Source organism: Mchenga conophoros, linkage group LG1 (genome assembly GCF_057382185.1).
Source record: "Mchenga conophoros isolate Kocher_MC1m ecotype Shallow Benthic linkage group LG1, M_conophoros_male_GT1.1, whole genome shotgun sequence".
Taxonomy (NCBI): domain Eukaryota; kingdom Metazoa; phylum Chordata; class Actinopteri; order Cichliformes; family Cichlidae; genus Mchenga; species Mchenga conophoros.
The window spans coordinates 27,904,751-27,926,018 of record NC_140526.1 but is presented as its reverse complement, the minus strand read 5'-3'; the positions used below and the strand labels follow the sequence as shown (position 1 = coordinate 27,926,018).

Sequence of the window (21,268 nt, the reverse complement as noted above, 5' to 3'; positions counted from 1 at the left end):
TATGATGCGACAACAGCATGTCTTTCTCACTCCAAAAGCGCAAAATTGACAATGAAAACTGTCGGTTTAACCCTGCCTGGACTGACAAATACTTATTCATTTTACCGAGTTTAATAATCTTACAACCGGAGTTGTACTACCATGGTGAGGGTCCTGTACAGCCCAAGAGAGAGCTGCAGCATCTTCCCTTCGTGTATATATATAACACCTTTATCTACTTTACATAAAAATGTGTGTGTGTTTGTGGTTTTATTTTTATATATCCATCGATCGATCGACAGATATATATATATATATATATATATATATATATATATATATATATATATATATCAGAAAAGGTGCTTCTTTGAGAATAGGTGAATGGGGAATGCTGTATAAAGCTCTTTGAGTGCTCAGCTATGAAAGAACTATTCCAGGTTTATCCTGATATGCTGCATTTGGTTACGCCAAGCATCTCTACTATGGTCCTGCCTGTGCAAGGGACATTGCTCCAGACATCTTGTGGTTTGTTCAGATGCAGTTTTTCTAAATCTAAGCCATGTTGCCATGCTCTTCTTAGAGAGAACAGGCTTTCTCTTTGCAAGCCTGCCAAACAAGTCAGTCCTTTTCTAACTGTGCTATCGTGAACTTTAATATTTCACAAGGTAACTGAGCCCTGAGATGTAGCTTTTGTTTGCTTATTGTCCCAATCTCCCACCCAGCTTATTTCTAAGTGTTCCCATCTAAGCATAATTTTTTTTTTTGTATCTTTAGTGATTTGTTAATCACAGATGATTTGAAAGGCATCCTTATCTGAATTTATTGCTCTTACTTGTGATGGTATTTTCATATTCTTTTGGTTTTCGAAGGAAAAAACCACCAAAAACCAGTTGGCAGAAGCAGGGATGTTACTGCAGAGGTCACTTTCACATCCTGAAAGTAAAAGGATATGAAAGCTGATGTCTTAGTTCTAAAGCTTATCAAATCACAAACACTGCAAAAAAAAAAAGAAAGAAAAAGAAAGAAAAAGAATTACCTACAGGACTCTGCACTTCACACATATTAGGTGCTGCACATGTTCTAAAGCCCTTTATGGCCACTTTGTCCCAAGTAAAGCTCTCTCTCTCTCTCTCTCTCTCTCTCTCTCTCACACACACACACACACACACACACAAACAAACAACACACAATCCGGGCAAGCTGTGCTTACAAACAAAGAGATATGTGGGTGGAATCATATCTCTGTCTAACGTTTCGAACAAAACACGCGCGCGCGCGCGCGTGCACGCGCACAGACACACAAATCATTCACCATAGGGACAATTGTCGGTATATCCACTGCTACACCGCAAATAATAACTGTTGATAATGAATTCTGCAAATTGTATTTTCATAAAAGGTGCACAAATACGGTTTAAAACAGGTTTTTGTTGCAGCCGGGGTGTGACAGGATTAAAGGAACTGACCTGAAATGGCCACCAAAGTGACCAACCACATTAGGACCTCTTCCTTTAGGCCTCGCCCTCCACAAGGCTCAGTTGATTCGCGCGAAGCATTCTGCTCCCAGGCAGACACCTGACAGTGCCAAGCTCACAGTAGGCACTCTCGCGCCTGCGATCTCTTATTTGTGCACGCCCCTGAGTTTTACCCTCGAGGATCTCATTTTCACTCGTGATTATGTTTTTTTTTTTCCTCGGGTGGATATGTTTGTCACTATTTCTTTCTTGGGGAAGTGAAAAGTTTCACTTTCTCTATGTGTCTTCATAGGTGTTCCTCAGACTGACGATATGAAGGGAAAAATACTTCTGGTCCTTTTGTTATTCTGGCCAGGTAAGATTTAGACCTTCACATTTTATAGGTGAAGTGAACTTAAGCAAAGGGTATATAAATCTGTTCCTTTAATAGGCCAGCCATATAGCTAGAATTCCAGCACAGGAGGTCACATACTTGATGGTTTAATAGCTCAGCTAAGGTTTACTGTGTACTTTACCACCTAGCTTTAAAAGGACAATTAATAATTTTGCCTGAATATAAGCACTGGAATCATTTGGAAGACAGTGGTACAGAACTGTACACCAACATACTGAACTGAAGATTAAACTGATTGGTTCAACAGATATCTCTAAAATGCAGTAGACATAACACTCACTGAACACAAAAAAGAATTAAATAAAAAGAAAAACAGGGCAGATATTAAAATGACTTTCTTTATTCCTTCAAAACCTATAATGAATATGTTCCTGCTTCCACTAGAGGGAGACGAGTTCAAATATATCTAGCATAAAATGACTTGGCTTCGTTTGTGGCTAGCTAAGCTCTACCATGTAAAACTAAGCTGCAATGAAGCTGTAGCCTGTGTCTACCTGCTAGTAAGAACCTTCCTTATGTTTCTCCACCAAATCACAGTGATGCTCATATGACATCAAAAGGGGCTTATCCCTCTGGTGATGAACAAAAAAAATGAAAAGAAGAACAGTGAAACAGAAAAGTGCACAGGATAACGGTTAGTTGTACATTCACAAGGATGAGTCTGCACCTGCTTTATGATGTGTTTGTTAGCTGTGCTGCCTGCACTCTGTGGTTATGTGGCATTTAAAGATATCTGTGACATCAGCTCATGCTAAAAGTAGAATACTGGTAGTGACTGCACTGCGAAGCCGGAGTTAAATTAATCGGACAAATTTGATCCTTTTAGTCTACAACGGTGCTTTTTTTCATGTCATTACTAATGTCATTGACAGGTGTGTGCCCACTGAGTTTCCAGGAAGTACATGTCAAGTCAGGTGAGATGGCGGTACTGCAGTGCCCTTCTTACAGAGGGTACAGTGATGGAGATGCTGAGGTGTTCTGGACCAGTCACACCGTGGATGAAATGAAACTCTTCAACATGTCAACATCAGCTGAGCAGAGGCAGATGGGTGTGCTGGTTCATGGAAGAATCCTTGTCATTCTCAGAGCTTCAGTAAACCATCAGGGGAATTACTCCTTCTCTTTTCGGTAAAATTTAATACAATTCCCACATTAACGGTTTAATTATCTAAGACTGACATCAACCAAAGCCACAGGCCTCATTTATGAATAGATGTCGTGCCCACACTGATATAAAGTACTATTTCCTACACTACAGGATACCAGAGCAACTTTTATCTTGTGGTTATTTTTGAAAGCTTGTTATTGAACATCCTTCGGCACCAGAAAAGCGATTTTTATCTTTGTCCTGAACCAGGTTGCATTATGGTGTGAAACATCTATGTGACAATCATCTGAGGTTAGAAGAATCCAAAAGCACACCTGAGGATGCTAGGTTGTCGTCGTAAATGCTAACATCTGCAAAGCAAAGATGCAGGGAGTTGAGGTCATGAACTTGGATGAGTTTAAATAACTGGAGTTAACAATTCAGAGCTATAGACAATGCACAAGAGAGGGAAAGGAGAGAGCACAGGAAGGGTGGAGCGGGTGGAGACTAGTGTCAGGTGATGTGTGACAGAAGGAGAACAGCAAGAGTGAAGGGGAAGGTTTTACAAGATAGGAGTGAGGCCTGCTATGATGCTTGCTTTGGAGACTGTGGAGCTGGCAACAATAGAGCAGGTGGAGAGTCAAAGATGTGTATGTTTTCACTGGACATGACCAGCATGGCGAGGATCACTAAAGAATCGCACAAATCCAACATTGAACTGATGGATTCAAAAAGAGAAAGAAATGAAACACTTTATATATTTTTTATTTTCTCGACAGTAATTCCAGCAGGCGTTCCTGGATCAACCTCAGAGTATACACAGTGGAGTCCAAAGAGTCTGGAAAAATGATCCAGGACTCTAAAACATGTTACACAGATAAGTCCTGCACTTTATATTGCCATGATGAAAATATTCTCTTTGATACCTGGAATATCACCAGAAACAGCACTACATGTCACAAGGTAAACAGAGCAGATTATGTGAATGAGATCAAAGCAGTGTTTTACTGTTTTTCCATATACAACATATGTGCTATGTTGTAGGAGGGCGAGCCATCTCCAAAAGACGGCTACTTCTCGAGTGTGAAAAAAGAGGACAGTGGCATCTATACCTGCACCTGGTCTTACCTGTATGATGGTCAAATATATAACATGACCTCTATGGTGAAACTTGATGTCCAACCAAGCGGTAAGCAAAACACATTCTGTAAATTTTTATTTTCAAAGACTTTAATATGTGTTTTTCAAAATATCAGCCTTTTTTCTTTTCTTTTTTTTTTAAAAATTTGTGCAGAAATAACTAAGAAAGCAGTGATAATTTCACCAGAGAACAGCCAAGAATTTGATGTAGATTTAGGTGAGTTATTGTCTATAGTCATACACCTTCACACTCTTGTCTAAAGCTTTAATGTTAATCATTAATAAAATCTGTGTTAACTCTGCTTTTTCTAGATTCAACAGTGGTGATTGATTGTAAAGCAGTAACGTCTTCGGACACTGATGACTTGTTCTGGTTAAGCGGCGATTCATTTGTGGAGACAAATAGCACTCTGCCCGTTTTCTATAATTATACATGGTAAATATTTCACACACAGATTATATGTAACTGGTATGCTTTATGTATCCGTCACAACTATGAATTCTGCTTTTAGAGCTGCCTCAATCATCTTGTTCATCTCCGTTTCAGGGTCAACAGCACAGAGGAAATCAGCATGACAGCATCTCTAGTCTTCAGACAAGTGTCAGAGGAGGATCTGTCAAACAATTATACCTGTAAACTGCAATCTGACTATGAAACAAGCTTTGTCACCATCACCCTAAAGCAAAACGGTATGGCCAGTTGAACACTTTGAGTCTTTTTATGAATAAATATGTAGATGAAACTTGATGTACAGCCAAGTGGTAATAAAAACAAATTTTGTAACATTTTATTTTCAAACACTTTATTTGTTCTTTCTGAAAGGTTTTAGATTTTTTTTAATGTTTGTTCTTCTTTAATAGAACCGTTTATACCGCCAGTGATCATTTTACCAAAGAACAAACAAGAATTTGAGGTAGATTTAGGTGAGTTATTGTCTACATCCACATACTTTCACACTCTTGGCTAAAGCTTTAATGTTAATCAGTTATAAAATCTGTGTAAACTCTGCTTTTCTAGACTCTACAGTGGTGATTGATTGTAAAGCAGTCACGTCTTCAGACATTGATGACTTGTTCTGGTTAAGCGGCGATTCATTTGTGGAGACAAATAGCACTCTGCCCGTTTTCTATAATTATACATGGTAAATATTTCACACACAGTTTCTATATAACTGATATGTTTTGTATCTGTCACAGCTTTGAATTCTGCTTTTAGAGCTGCCTCGATGATGTTCATCTCATTTTCAGGGTCAACAGCACAGAGGAAATCAACTTGACAGCATCTCTAGTCTTCAGACAAGTGTCAGAGGAGGATCTGTCAAACAATTATACCTGTAAACTGCAATCTGACTACCAAACAAGCTGTGTCACCATCACCCTAAAGCAAAAAGGTATGAATCAGTAAACTCAGAATAATCGGTATTTTTTGTTTGTTTTACAATAAAGGGTGTCACCGTCATTCTGACCAAATAAAAGTGTCTTAGTGTGTTGTTAATGTTCTGATTACTCTCCATTACTCCCTACAGCTGTTTCACATCTCGCCATGGGTTTATGCATTTTTCTCGCTGTGTTGGTGGTATTACCAGTAGCTATTTATACTATGTTTAACATCATTCTTTGGCTGCAAAAAAATCTTGGCTTCTACCACAGAGCCCCAGGTGGGATACTATTTTAAACATGTGTTACAGATTCATATTTTTTTGTCATTTTAACAATAGCATTTTACTGAAGTGAACTTCAGTGTGATTGTTTGTTTTTCTTTGTCATGCTAAGACAGGGAAACTGCATCGTTTGAAGACTCGCTTCTAAACAGAAACAGCAGGAGGCCTTGAGTACAGGTTCATCACCAGGGACTTACAGCTCTGCGAGGTTGTGTCACCTGAAATGGCTCCATGTTGCACTCCTCCTCCTTCTGAAAGAAGCTTCGTCATTACCTGCCCGTCCCACAGAGAGCACCCAGAGATTTAATATGAGTATACAGGTAGAGGTACATTCAGAGTTTATTTTAGACACCTGAACATTGCCAGGTGCCAGGCATCCGCCTAGCAACAAAAAAAAATTAAACATATGTCTCTCTTTGTGATATATGGGCCTGTACCAGCTCATATAATGTTTATGGACAGCACACATACTCACACATTGCGTGAGTATGTGTGCAATGCATCTGCAGACATCCACTCATGTGACAGCCTCAAAGCTGCATTTCCCTTTACTAAGGAAAATGTCACAATGTTTCCAGAAAATGTTTAATGTGGTATATTAACCCTGGAAGTTGCTCAACTCTAATTCTGTCATGTATTTAACATGACTTACTTGCTTTAATTTATTGCATCGTAAAGAGCAAAAAGGTTGAAGCTTGTATTGCTCTGAAGTCATTTTCATGCATTATTATGCACGAACGCTCCTGGAGGTAAATAACTGGTCAGTTTTGCAACTGTTAATAATGTTCATGTTATGGCGGCTTATCAAACATATTGACTCAGCTTACTTTATGTGCAGTCATTTGTAATTTTTTAATAGTTGATATCATATTTTACTTTATTAGCCTTTCTACTCCTTAGGTTATGACACTGGTATGATTAATTTCCTTATCTAAGAGTAAGGATTAAGCTTGAAACGAAGATTTTTATCATAATCGATTTTTTATTTTATTTTATTTTGTAGTGAATGTTATTACGGGTACATCGTTATTTAAAGGAGAAGTAAAACAAACAAGCAAAAAAAGCAATCATCGAGTCTTAGGAATGATATAAATGTTTCTTTAGCTTATTATATTTGTGTAGGTGTATTTTTATTATTTTCTTTTTTATAAAACATAAAACTGTGATGGTTGTCTTCAGGCTCTGATGACATCAACCACTGTGCCTTAAGACTCAAAATACAACATACATCAGGAGAAGCAATTGTAGAAAAGGGAAAAAAATAGTGGTGGTTTTACAGCAACACTAATATCCATTGATATTCGTTCTTGGGTTTATGGAGTTCATTATACAAGTCCTGGTGTGACTCTTTAATAATGGAAAGATTTACCTATACACTGACCTACCTAGTGTGTTTTTACTGATGAGCACAACTGCAGTAGGAGTAACAAATTAATCAATAAAATCAGATTTTGTAGAGAATAAAGATGTGTTGATTCCCAGCCAATTTGTTTATCCATTTATTATTGTCACAGTAAATGTCTCTCCTCTGTATGTGGAACCCCCCAAAAATAATCTCTGTGTGGCATCTTACTGGATGTCTAATTTCATGTTCGTGTTTCTTTGTATTTATACATTTTTGTTATTAAAGATGATAAACTCTGTGACCAAACTTTATGCCCTTCACCATCTGCCAATGTAACATGTACAATGTAACATATCTCATTGATGTTGATATCTGGACTCTCTCCTGCTCTGCTCACTTCAGGTGAGACAAACTAAGACTTGCGGAGAGGGACTGGGTGTGTGTTGTAACTTTATTGCAGTTTATTGTTTCATAACAGCATTTTGATTATTTTGTAAATGATTTAATTGCTAGCCACATGTTTAGTGAGAGCTGTTAATTATAGATTAAATTTTCTGTCAAAAAGAGCATTTAATACGTATTTTCATTAGATACTTCATAGAGATGGAAGTTACTCATGTTTAGCTAGGAAAAGAAAAGTTTTCAGGAAGCCATTATATGTTGCTCTGATGTCAGTTACTTTATGTGTTGTACACCCTTTTTTTGAAGTCCTATATAAAGACTATCGTTTCTATAACTGATGTCCGATCCATTTTTCGGGCTAAGTGGATTTGCCACAACAGTGTGCAACACCATACCATTATACCAAAAATACCAATACTTCCACCAGTAACCTGGGACAGCTCTGTTACTAAACTCAATCCCACTTGCAGTGTTGTCTTTCATCAACTACTTGGTATCAACTGCACTGCATGAAACACACATTCAGTAATCTGGTGGGGGGGGGGGTCATACATATTGGCCAATCAATACATTTTACTACTTGCCAGCAACTTACAGTATCTAAACATTTCTTATTATACATGCAAAATTTAGAGAGCATCAAAGACCACTTTTAATATGAGAATCAAAAGAAAAACAAATGGCCGTAATTTTTCAGGATTTGGATGAATCTGTGCAGAGAGTATAAACATGCACACTGGACAGCTCATCCTGCTACTTTGTATCAGCAGTCACATCATCAGTAAAGACTAGTTACCTGGTTGCACTGACAATGGCACCAGGTAACATACCATAACATAATCTCCACAAGTCATGAGGCTGCAGAATGTGTGTGGAGGACAAAAATGCAGACATACGGGGCTGAATGGAACTGAAAACTGTTATTTGGCTGAAAGCGGTAATTCCAATAAAGCAAAACACAAAGTTCAAAAGCAAAAGTGAAAACAATAACTGTAAGGGGGCTGTAAGGGATGTAAGTGTGTAAGAATGCTGCAGAACACGATAAATTATTGTTGCATGGTTTGCTGTCGTTGCTGAAGTGTGTTTCCATTTATAACGATTCTCTCTTCCAGACTGCAACTGCAGGCCTACGTTTAATGTTTTTGACGTATGGTCTATTTATTTATTTAAAAATAAATAAACAATCATTTATTTATTCCTGTCTATGTGTATGTGATTTTCTGATTACAACTAGCATAGTGCGCTTGTTCTGTTGGTGAGTTACACGCAGCAGAATATCATCTCTTATTCTGCAACCTTGCTTCATACTGCATGGCTCTTAGCAGAATGGGCATTTATATTGAAATGAACTCTGTTTCGCAAACAATGCAACTTTTGCAAATCATCTGCAAAACTTACCACACTAACGTCCCGTTTTTTTAATAGTCAAATGGGACCACAAGGTGGCATTAAGTCACTGGATGAATGCAAATAAACCTTAGAAGATCATATAAAGGGCAGAATGCTGTTCTTGTGTAATGATGACTTCACATTGACAGTGTTTAAATTAATCTAATGATTGTTTATCTGTTTATAGCTATAATTGTTCAAGCTCATGGGCATTAATTTCTTCCACACAAACCCTCTCAGATATGCTGATTATCGCATTTAGTCTCATGTACAACATCAAGAAAAATGCTGTCATTTCCAACCTTCCCTGCAACCGATTAAAGACACAGTACAAAACAGTGCCGTTAAACATACTCTGTAAGAGTAAAAAAGGAAACTCAAATGCTTCAGAAGTGGGAGTTGGTGTGGTTCAACATGTTGTGGATACAGAGATGCTCTTCTGCATAACTTGGTTAACAGGAGGTAATTTGAGCCGTTGTTGCCTTCCTATAAGCTTGAAGGATTCTAGCCATCTGCCCTCCACACACCAATAAGCCATTTTAACCCAGGATTGCACCATTGACATCCAGGAGTCCGAGTTGCAAGAAAGGATTTTTATTTTATATTCGGTGTTGTGGTACATGAAGGTTAGCTATGGCAGGGGTTTCTAAAAAAAAAAGGGGGGGGGGGGGGGGAACCCATTACAATAAAAATAAGGACTAAAGGTCAAGGTAACTGGATTCAGACACATTACAATCCCATTAAGAAGGTGAATTATCCACATTTTGCTGTACAAAAAAATGCAAATATATATTTTAAACAAGCATTAAGATGGTACTCCAACACAAAGAATGACAGTATCTCTACCTGGGCAGCCGGTCGGTAGTCAGATCTTCATCTTGTCTCTGTAGATCAGGAATATTGTTTCATCTCCACTTAACACTGGCACACAACACAGTGCATTAAACAAAAGTCACATTAAACACTGAAGTTGATTACTAAACCCTTTAATAAGGGGAGGAAACTATCAGGTAATTCTACAGGTAATTAGACTAATTAGTAAGTAAACTAAAAGTGTGAAAAAACTGAGTAATTAAACAATACAGTCAAACTCATGTTCAGATGATGTACACTAGGCTAAACAGGATGGACTAGTTCCCAACAGCTCTCTGCTTCTCCCTCTGCCTGAGAGCAAATCACACCAGCCTGTAAGTATAAATACACTGAGTAATGTAGTTGCAATAACAGGATTTTTTCTACAGCACTATTCAGAATCAGAATTTCAAATAAAAGAAAACTCTGGGTAACCATTGGAAATTTGAGCCGATCAAGGAAATTCCTCATGGGGTGTACCTGCAAGTCTGGTAAAACTGTTGCATCAAGTGTGCCTTGTCTAAGTGAACTTAGTCAGCTCTGTTAAAATGTCCCCAAATGGAAAGGTGTAACATCACATGGAACATCTGGGGCAATACCCAGTGGGCAAGAAATGGGAGAGGCCCACTCAAAAAACTGTCAAAGAGGCTCTTCCTCTATTGGATTGTTATATTCATAATTGGACACATAAAAGCTCCATTATATGTGTAAGTCATAGTTCTAAGTCATAAACCAAATTCTAATCCTTTTTATAAACTTTTAGCTGTTATTTTAACTCCACTGGTTATAACAGGAACCTGTTGTGAAACTTTTGATTGCAGAGGGGTATGCTGGGAAATAAATTGCATATACTTCCTGACCTTGTTCCCAGCCATCTATGCAACATGCCCGCAAACTGTGCAATAATTGTTTTGTTTTGTTTTGTTTTGTTTTGGGGGGTGTTGTCAGGCATGTGTATCGTTTTAAATTATATATCGCGAAGAAAATCAATAAAGTGGCGCTAACATGGGGAAGAAGAACCCACCGGGGCTTTGGATCTGAGTGGTGCTGTCGTTGACTTTGCTGAGCGCAAGGACTGAAAGATGAAACTGTTGCAGGTGAGTAGTTTTCTGTGTTTTTGCGAAGGATTTAAACATGACTAATGCTAAATAATGCGCTGAAAATATGCGCTCATACGGAAATGCTATGTGTGTCATTAGAAACTAATACACTGGAAATGATCGTTGAATAAATGAGTATGCTTGTTTGTAAATGTGACCCCATACAGTCAGTCTGTGAGGAGCTGTGGTTAACGGGTTTTCCTCTTTTGTTCTTTCCTTGTAAAGATCACAGTTTTCTTTGTGTCACTAAATGTGTTTTGGGGCCTTTGGCAGATTAGTTGAAAACGATGATGTGCGGTTAGAGCATAAGCTTAGATGTGTCCACTCCACTGACCTGTGACTGCAATTGTTGTCCACGGTGCTGATGAAAAGAGTTATGCTATTTTTCCAGTGTGCGTGTGTGAGAACAGTACATAAACACATAACTGCTAGTTGAAAGAAACAGTTGGGGGGTTCACACCATGAGATTCATGTCACAGCGGTTACCACCTACCTGAAATGGTGTGAAAAAAACATCGTCCTAGCTTTCGCAATGACATAAAGGCTATGGGAAAAGGCACATGGTAGACTTGCGTTCTTGCAGTTTCTTGTAGTTTGGTGTAAACGGCTTTAGGGGACGCAGCAACACTTGTGGTGAAAAGATATCATACATCATAAAAGCAGTGAAGCTCGCGGGGCTGTTGCACCCGCAACTTGGGGCTTTTCCTTCAGTTTCTTTTTACCTCCCTCCCTTCTTTTCATCATTGCGCATTTTTGGTTTGGTTAATTCACATCTGGAGTACAGCAGAATTGCATCATCCGCTGTTTTCGACGCAGATAATGAGGGCTTGGAGTGCTCTGCCGAAGGATACCGCGATGATCCTGTCGTTGATCTTCATCACATTTTTATCAGGTAAGAGACCAATATCGCTAATTGTCATTCCCTCGGGACACGAGGATATAATATGCTAATTATGTAATGAGATAGAAATTACGTGTAACACAGCAGAGAAACTAAAACGATCAAATATTAGCGCCTTACTCTTACTTAACTGTAATAAACTAACAGATGGCTTTCATATCAGTCTGACCTAATCCTGATAAACTTGCGACAGTTTTAATTACAAAGTCATAAATAATGAGCCAATAAGGTTAGTTTTATTTACAAAACTCGTTTATAGGTCAGATTACAGTTTACGGATATAACTTTTTGACAGATCGTCCTCTGACACCTTCTGAAGATTAGAGATGTTGTTGTCCTTGAATTTGATCCTCTGCAGTGCTGTCCCTGACAAGAGAAGGAAAGGACTGAGACAGATCTAGAAGCAGACCTGTGCTGATTGTGGCCACATATAACATCAGTTTGACCAAAGTCCCAAAGAGGACCTGTGTGTGAAATATTTACTATGTATCATTATAAAAACAACTGGCAGACTGGTATCTGTCTCCACAAATTAATTTCCTCTTAACTAGAAAAAGTGATCAAAGTCTGACAGCATAGCTGCTTCACAATCAATCACCACCGTTGAGCTTAAAAAGCAATGTTTACACCGATCTGAATACCCATTAAAATTTAAGCTTTAGGTGTACGAATATAGACAATAACCCACCTAAATCTACCTCAAATAACTGGTTGTTCTTTGGTGAAATTATCACTGCTTTCTTAGTTATTTGTGTGCAAAAAAACCAAAAAAACAAAAACTATACCTATGGAAAAGCATATTTTCAAATGTTACAAAATAATCGGTTTTAGAATAACTGATTCATTGATTTGTGATAATTTAATGTGTGACAGTTTATCTTTGCAGCTGGAAGATTTAGAAGCAAATGTAAGTATTTCTTAAGCCACAAACTCCAATGTTTCCCTGTGACAACACATTATTCTTCATTTAGCTGTTGTTTTCATTATTAAGCATTAAGTAGTAACCTAATTACTGTGCTTAGAAAAATAGACATAGAGGGGAAAATGCAAAATATATTTTATCTAAATAATAATAATCTTAATATCGATATAACAGATAGAAGAAGCAGAGTATAGTACACCAGTATCACACCCTATCTAAGAAATAAGCATTTGAATGTGTTTTGCATCACTGGCTTGCTAATTACTTTATTTTCTTGCTCCATGCTCAGTTCCGTCAGCTGCAAGATGTTTGACTATTTTATTGCACGTGTCATTGCATTCTCCGTGACACTGCCAGTTATGGTTGGAGGGTTCTTATCTGGCATAGATCAACTTTCATCTTCAAATTTCAGACTCATAGCAAGCATGATTATGTTGTAGTGCCCTGTAACCACTAAAAAAGAGCATGCACGTACATACATAAAACAGCGGTTTAAGTCAAGGTTTGCCTTTGTGACTAATATCATTTTATAAATGAAAGTGATAACATTTACTAATATATATGAGTGACTGATGCTTCTCTATGGTATCGCTGCAATTACAGTTAATTAAACAACAAAATCTGTTAAGCTATATAATGACAAAAAACACGTTGAAACATGTTTTCTAGTAGAACATGTTAGAGTGTGAACACTGGGCTCATTCAAAGTAATATTTACTCAGTTTTTGCTCAGAGTAAAAAATGTCATCAATCGTTCAGGCTCTGCAGAGGACTAGGATCAACACCTAGACCAGATGCCCCTCGAGGGCCGGTGCCCTTCAGTTTTAGATGTGTACGTGATCCAACACAGCTGATTCAAATGGCTAAATGATCTCCTCAACATGTCTTGCAGTTCTCTAGAGGCCTGGTAATGAACTAATCATTTGATTCAGGTGTGTAGACCCAGAGTGAGATCTAAAACCTGCAGGACAGGTTGGGGGACCCCTGACCTAGACTGTAAACGATTCACTAAAGCATAGCCAATAAACTGCACAGCAAAACTAAATCTCTAAATCATGTTGTTCATTTTGTTCATAATGTCTGTTGATATGTTGGCTGATAGTGAGACAGAGCAATGAGTTTACGTGCAAGCTTTATCGATAGGCAGGAAGCACATGTTCCCCGGGACTTTAAAAAAAAGTTTTAAATCAGCCAGATTTCTGTCTGATATACTCAAACATTTTGTTCAAGCAGCCCTTGAGCTAGTTCATGTTATAATTTTAATCAATGACACGCTGAAATTATTTCACTTTGCAGGTGTCTGTCCCCAGAGTCCCAAAGAAATACGTGTCAAGGAAGGGGAAATTGTGGCAGAGTTCTTCAAGGAGTGTGATCATAATGAAACACTCTGGAGAAGTTTCACCAAGCAGGGGATGCATCTACACAACAACACGCCTGCAGCTGAGCACAGGCAGATGGGGGTGATGGTTCAACAGGGAATCCTTGTGATTCTCAGTGCCTCTGAGAAAAATGAGGGAAACTACTCATGCTCTCTCAAGTAAGATACAAGCACTCCTACAGTAATAACATAACTGACCTTACTTATCATATGTTAAACTTTCATATTTCAGTGTATTTTCTTAAGCACGTGCATTTTTAATCTATGAGTCATTCCGGCAGTGATTTGTTTGCAGCAGATATCTCATTCACAGTTTTTAAAGCAGTAGCAGTATTTCAGGAAACTGTGTTTCCTCTGCTACTGCTGTGTGTCAGCAAGTTCATGGATGTGAAATTACAAAGTGCAGACTGTATTTAAAGGATGGAATTAGCTTTAGGTTCTGAATATCTCTGTGATAACACTGACAGGAATTCCAGCAAGTAGATTAGCCTCAAAATACACACTGAGCAGACCCAGAGAGCATGAAAATGGAAGGTGGGTTGTTTGGTACATGCTGCTATCCTGACCTAGAACATCTGGCAGTAAGATGCAGACCATTCAAATAGGTTAGGGAGTTCTGCTCCATCCTGATCGTAGCTGCCTATATTCAATGGTGGGCTAATGCTAAATTAGCACTGGAGGATCTGTACTGCCTGATCAACAGGCACATGAATGCAACTCCGAAGGCGGCTGTGATTGTGGCTCGTGATTTCAACTATGTGGAACTAAAAGCAGTGTTTCCAAACTTCCAAATTGATAAACTTCCAAACAAGAGACAATAGTATTCCAGGTTTACTGTAACATCTCAGGTGCATACAAGGCAGTGGCAGTTCCACACTTAGGCAGGTCAGACCAAATCTCTGTGCAGCTGATCCCAACCTAAAAACCTCTGATCTGCAAAGCTCGAGATGCTACCTACAGGTCAGGTAACAGGCTGGCTTATAACAGGGATGGGAAGGAACTGAAAAAAACAAATCCAGCAAGCAAAGTTATGGTACAAACAGCGTATTGAAGAGATCTTAAAAAAACAGCAACCCACAATATATGTGCAGATGCATCAGGAGCATAACAGGCTGTAAACACAGTAACCAACAGGCCAGTCATCATCCAGCTCTCCCCGACACCTTGAACAGTCTCTTTGCATGCTTTGACTCATCCAGCAGCAAAGAGACTGTACATCTCCCCTGGAGGAGCAGCACCAGTCTTTCGTCCTGCAGCTACACCAGCATAATAAAATGCACCACCAGATTGAGAGACAACTTCTTCCCCAGAGCTGTGACGATCCAATTCAGAAAGCTCAGAAAAATGCACAACCGGATTTCCAAAAAAGCTGGGATAAAGCTATATTTTATTCAAAGTAGAACATAGAAAACATTTATTCATTTGTTAAAACTGAAATGGTGGTAGGATGTTGCAATCATATTCTGCCAAAAAGACTTTCAACTTTTGTTTCATCTGACCAAATAACAGTTTTTCACTTTGTCCCAGTGCATTGAAAAAGAGCTTTGAGTGAAAGAAGATTGTGGCGGCTCTCGATTATGTTCTTCTCTGCACGGTGTTGCTTTAACCTGCATTAGTGGAGCCCATGTAGTCGGTTCCATGGTTAATTCATTTTCAATCTTGATTTTCGTCCTTGTCCCTGGCACACAGAGATTCCTTCACATTCTTAGAAATGTTTGATGATATTATGTAGACGATGATACGTCTCTGCATTTTTAGGAGGGACATTCTTCTGAAAATTGCAGATGTAACACTAGAAACAATTCATTTTCAGCCTTTTATCGGCTCTCTCAATTTTGTTGAGACATGTCATCAAATTCAATTTTCCTGAAATGGTAGCTCTCACTCAAAATATTGGTTGTGTTTTCTGAGTTTTGTTGTGAGTAAAATAAATAAGGTAAAATAAAATAAAATAAAATAAGACAAAGATACATAAAATCACGAGTGTATCACAGGTCATCGGGTTTCTGTGGGTCAGAGAAGAGCCTCTCAGTAATCCAGCGTTAAAGGAATGGATTACTGAAGGCGAAGCTGAGAGGGATTTTTATACAGAATGCCAGATATGTTAGTTTCATTTCACTGTTTGCAGCACAAAACTTTCTCAGCTAATAATAAATCCTGATGGACAAATACCACACTTAGTAGATGAACATCATTTTTAAAATTATCCTTTAAATCTTTTCTTACTTTCAAATTAATTGTTTTTTGTTTGTTTGTTTGTTTTGCTTGTTGCTCAGAATGAAAGTTAAAATTTCATGTTACAGTTTTCTTTCCTTGGTAGGAATTCCAGCAAACAGTCCTGGATAAGCCTCAAAGTTTACACAGCACAGTCCAGAGACTCTGAGCAAATGAACCAGATCTCTAAAGAATGTTACACAGAGGAGCTCTGCAAGTTGTATTGCCCTGAAATTGTTTTTCCCTTTAACACCCTGAATATCACCAGAAGCGGCATCACATGGCACAAGGTAAACAGAGCAGATTATGTGAATGAGATCAAACTGTAAAGTATTGTTACAGGGTTTTAATGTTTTTCCAAATTTGACAGCTGACTACTTAAAAATCGAGCTTATATGTTGTAGGAGGGCGGGTCATCACCAAAAGACGGTAACTTCCCAAGTGTGAAAAAAGAGGACAGTGGCAACTATACCTGCACCCGGTCTTACCTGTATGATGGTCAAATATATAACATGACCTCTACGGTGAAACTTGATGTCCAACCAAACAGTAAGAAAAACACATTTTGCAGATATTTATTTTGAATGATTTTAATATGTGCTTTTCAAAAGGTTTTTTTTATTTCCACAGAAATAACTAAGAAAGCAGTGATAATTTCACCAGAGAACAAGCAGGTATTTGAGGTAGATTTAGGTGAGTTATTGTCTATATTCATACACCTTCACACTCTTGGCTAAAGCTTAAATGTTAATCGTTTATAACAACCTGTGTTAACTCTGCTTTTTCTAGGTTCAACAGTGGTGATTGATTGTAAAGCAGTTATGATGTCAAAAATGGATGACTTGTTTTGGTTAAGTGGAAGTTCATTTGTGGATACAGACACTAGTCTACCAGTTTTCTATAATGATACACGGTAAATATTTCACACACAGGTCCTCTGTGGGTCACACTGATGTTATATGTAGTCACATCAGCTCAGATATGAATTCTGCGTTTAGATCTGCCTCAGTCATTTCCTTCTCTTCTCAGGGTCATCAGCACAGAGGAAATCAGAATGAGAACATCTCTAATCTTCAGAAAAGTGTCAGAGGACGATCTGTCAAAAAATTATACCTGTAAACTGCAATCTGGCTACCAAACAAGCTTAGTCACTATCACTCTAAAACAAAAAGGTATGGCCAGCTGAACATTTGAGTATTTTTTTTAAACAATTTAAAATATAAGTTATATTATATATAAGCATGATTAGGACAGATTGAAAAGGCATCTTTCACGTTATTACAATTAAATAAGAGTTAAGTAGCTGATATTTGATCATTTTAACCTCCCCATTATTTCCCTGCAGCTTCCCGTTCGTACACGTCTCTTGGTGTCTGCTTTGTCATCATTGTTGTGGTGACATTTGTGACTGTAGTTATCTATGTGAAGTTTAAGATTGACATCACTCTTTTCCTAAGAGACACTCTTAAGTGGTCTGGTGGCATTTCAGGTGAGAGAAATGCTTTTTGTTTCTTTTTACCTGACAACACATGTTTAAGCATTTGTGCTTTTTGTGTGGGCTGCAGACAAAGCAACAACAGTGACGGAGTTTATTGTCCTTTGCTCAGATGGAAAATGCTATGATGCCTTTTTAATGTGTTACAAATGCGACGCGGCTGGAGGATTAAATCCTAGCGACAAAAGATGGCTGGAGAGTGTTTTGGAAGATAAATTTGGTTACAGTCTCTGTCTTTATGATCGTGACATCTTACCAGGGAAAGGTATGGATTGAGAAGGATCCTTTGCAGAACATTTACTTACATAAATAAAGATAGAAATTCATGAATTGATTTGCATTCTGAAATCTGGTTGTTTGCAGCAATCGCAGACGCTGTGCTAGACTGCGTAGAGCAGAGCCGGGCGGTAGTTTTGGTTCCCGTCTCTCCAGACCCTGATCCAGAATCTGGCCTGCTGAGTGCGATCCACGAAGCCCTAGTGGAGCGGCAGACTCGCTTGGTTTTCATCACCACTGAGACATCAATGGCTTCAAAATCGGATTCCTTTCCAGAGGCTTTACAGCTTCTTAGTAAGGCTGGGAACTGCGTCACCTGGAAGGGCATAAGCTCCATGCTGACTTCCTCCTCCTTCTGGAAGCAGCTACGATATTACCTTCCTGCACCACAGCAGGCGCCAACAGTAAAGCTTTTACCACACACAATCCAGGATATTACTTCATGATAAAATGTTTAGCCAAGTCAGAATTAATAACTTCTATCTGGTCTTAACATATGAGTAAGTTTACACACGTCACCAAGAGCTTATATTTTGAGTTTAAGACAAATTAATATTTATGGGGTTTTTTTTTAATTCGGCATTGTTATTTTATTCTATTTAATCAATTTTATTCCTGTTTTTGCAAACATTTCTTCTGTACAGTATGACAATACCAGCAACTGTTTTAGTAAGCTACAGAGAATTTAAATGTATGAAGTTTATGTGTAAAATTGCTTCATCTTGTTGTGTTATTAGGCATCTTTAAATCAGCCTTTAGGCTGTTCCTCCTGATGAGTTCAGTCCAAGTACTGTTTTCATAATGTTTCAGTGAATGTAACTCCTAGTTTTCATCATACCATACTTGAACTTTTCTCATTTATTATTACCAATGCCATATCATCCTACTCTTTGTCCAGTTTTTATCTTCCTCGCTTGTACATACTGCTTGCACTTACTGAAACATAGTGCCTTTTGGCCAAATATGTTCAAAGCACATTTCATCTTATATATTAATAAAATTAAAATAAATGTATTTTTATCCTACCTTATGTATGTTAGGATGCCTGGGTCGTTGACCCAGGGTTTTTGAGTTTATTATGTTATTTATAATTTCTAGTCTTTGGGTTTTTGTTAGAGTTATGTCTTATGGTTTGTCCCTGTGTAACCCTTAGTTGCTGTCTCCCCTGTCCGCTATATCCCCGTGTCCAGTCAGTGTCTGTGTCTGCCCTGGTCCCACGTCTCTGTTCCCTCTGTTGTAGTGCCTGCATGTGAGTCTGTGTCTTTTGTTCAGTCTGTGTTATGTGTTTCCTGTTTTACTTTGAAGGTCTCTGTCTTATCTCAGTGAGTTCAGTTTACGCTTCCTTGTCTCGTCAGTTCTGATTTGCCGCAGCTGTGTTTCCCTCCTGTTGTCCATTCCCTGATTGCTCCCTCTATGTATTTAAGCCCTGTGTTTCAGTTTGTCATTGTTGCGATCTACCGTCATCTTGCTGTGTTGGTGTATTTTGTATTCTTAGTTTTTGTTACCTTTTTGAGTTCAGCATTAAAGCTGTTTTGAGTTACTTTCTGTCTCCGGAGTCTGCACTTTGGGTCCTTCTCCTGCCTGCACACAGCCGTCACATAACAACGTATGTATAGTCAGTATAATTCCAATAGTGCTGTCAGCGTTAATCTTGTTAAAATGAGGTTAACGCCATAACTGCATTAATGCAGCAATTTTCCGTTAGCGAGTTAGCACGGCTCACCCCGTGCGTGGGGCTGCATGGCACTAATGCGTTAACGAGCTAACCACACTAACCTGGTGACGCCCTGCAGCCCCACCCACGAGGCGATCCGCGCTAACTCACTAACGGAGATTTGCCGCGTTAATGTGGTTATGGCATTAACGAGATTAACGCTGACAGCACAAAATTCCAATTAAAGGACTGAATAAAAACACACAAAAACCTCTACTGCTCCCCTGTTTCTTTTAATAACACAATAATCTTATTGTCAGGTTGAGGTCTACAAAGGTGGTTATAAAATACTCTGAATACAGCCAGTGTCCATGAATTAGACCATTTTAAATTTTCTTACTGAGAACGTGGCATGTGGAGATTAGGGTAAATACTATCCACAATAAGCATCTAGTTAGATAACATGTTTTTAGGGCTGGGTACAATAACCTCAGTTTTGTCTGAATTTAAAAGCAAGAAATTAAAGGTGATTGAGGTCTTTGTGGGGTGGCTGTAGCTCAGCAGGTCATCTACTGATCAAAAGGTTGGTGGTTTGATTCCTGCATGCCAAATATCCTTGGCCAAGATACTAGCCCCAAGTTGCTCTTTGATGCATCCATTGGAGTATGAATGTGTGTGAATGTTAGATAGAAAGCACTTGCGTAGAAAAAAGTGTTTGCATGAATGGGTGAATGACACAAGTTATATAAAGCGCTTTAAGTGCTCAAATAAAGTAATGGTTTAACTACTGTCAGCCTGAAGACCTGTGGTACAGAATAGAGAATGGCTGATCATATTTAAGATTGAAGCTTTAATTAATGGTAAGACGTCTTTGAGCAGTTTTGTAGGATTGGGGTTTAAAAGATACATTGATGGTTTGGAGGAAATAATTACTACAATTGTTGTCGCACATAATGCAAGGATAATTTTAGTTTCGAAGTTTGTACAAGGTTCACAGTAACAGTCAAATTTACAGTCAAATTTCTTGAATGTGTATTTCAGGTAGAAATGTGAAAAAAAAGAATTCCCGTTTTAACCACAGATCTTACCTAAATCTCTGTGGCAAGTAGATATTGGCTGCGGCTTGCCTTTTAGCAGCGAACGGTTTCCAGCGCTTTCAAGAATCCATGCACACATAACAGAAAAGTCCTTTTGGATGTGATTCTTGTCATCTAGGTTTTCCCTAAAGCTTCAAGGTTATCCTTATCCCTGACACATATATCTCCACTATGATGCCCAATAAATATGCATGCCACCACACAGCAGATACCATCATAAACTTGTATGTGCATGTAGCAGCGCAACAACAATGAGACTGGATCACACCATTTTGCCGTTTTCAACAGATGATGTGTAGTTCTTAACACATCTGTTCTAAAAGATCATACAGTGGTAATTATATATATATAATTGTGTTTGGGGTTTGCTTTATTTATGTATTTATTTATTTTTTGCACTAAATCCTGAAAGGGTCCCCTACCTCTGTCAAACAGGGTTTCCCTTAAAACACAAGTAAAATATAAGCCTACAGACAAATGTTGTTCTGCTGTTCACACAGGAAG

The 21,268-nt window shown here is 38.4% G+C and overlaps 1 pseudogene across 1 annotated transcript; it reads left to right on the top strand.

Moving 5' to 3' along the window:
• The first annotated feature begins 1,421 nt into the window (after window positions 1-1,421).
• LOC146583511 (uncharacterized) lies at window positions 1,422-19,588 on the top strand (annotated as a pseudogene). Its single transcript, XR_014893676.1, has 20 exons — window positions 1,422-1,812; window positions 2,724-2,979; window positions 3,718-3,901; window positions 3,983-4,295; window positions 4,391-4,514; window positions 4,626-4,768; window positions 4,940-5,002; window positions 5,097-5,220; window positions 5,327-5,469; window positions 5,605-5,736; window positions 5,852-5,867; window positions 11,496-11,719; window positions 13,947-14,187; window positions 16,349-16,532; window positions 16,647-16,935; window positions 17,032-17,155; window positions 17,272-17,414; window positions 17,588-17,731; window positions 17,850-18,002; window positions 18,101-19,588. The product of XR_014893676.1 is annotated as an uncharacterized LOC146583511 (transcript).
• Window positions 19,589-21,268: the final 1,680 nt, after the last annotated feature.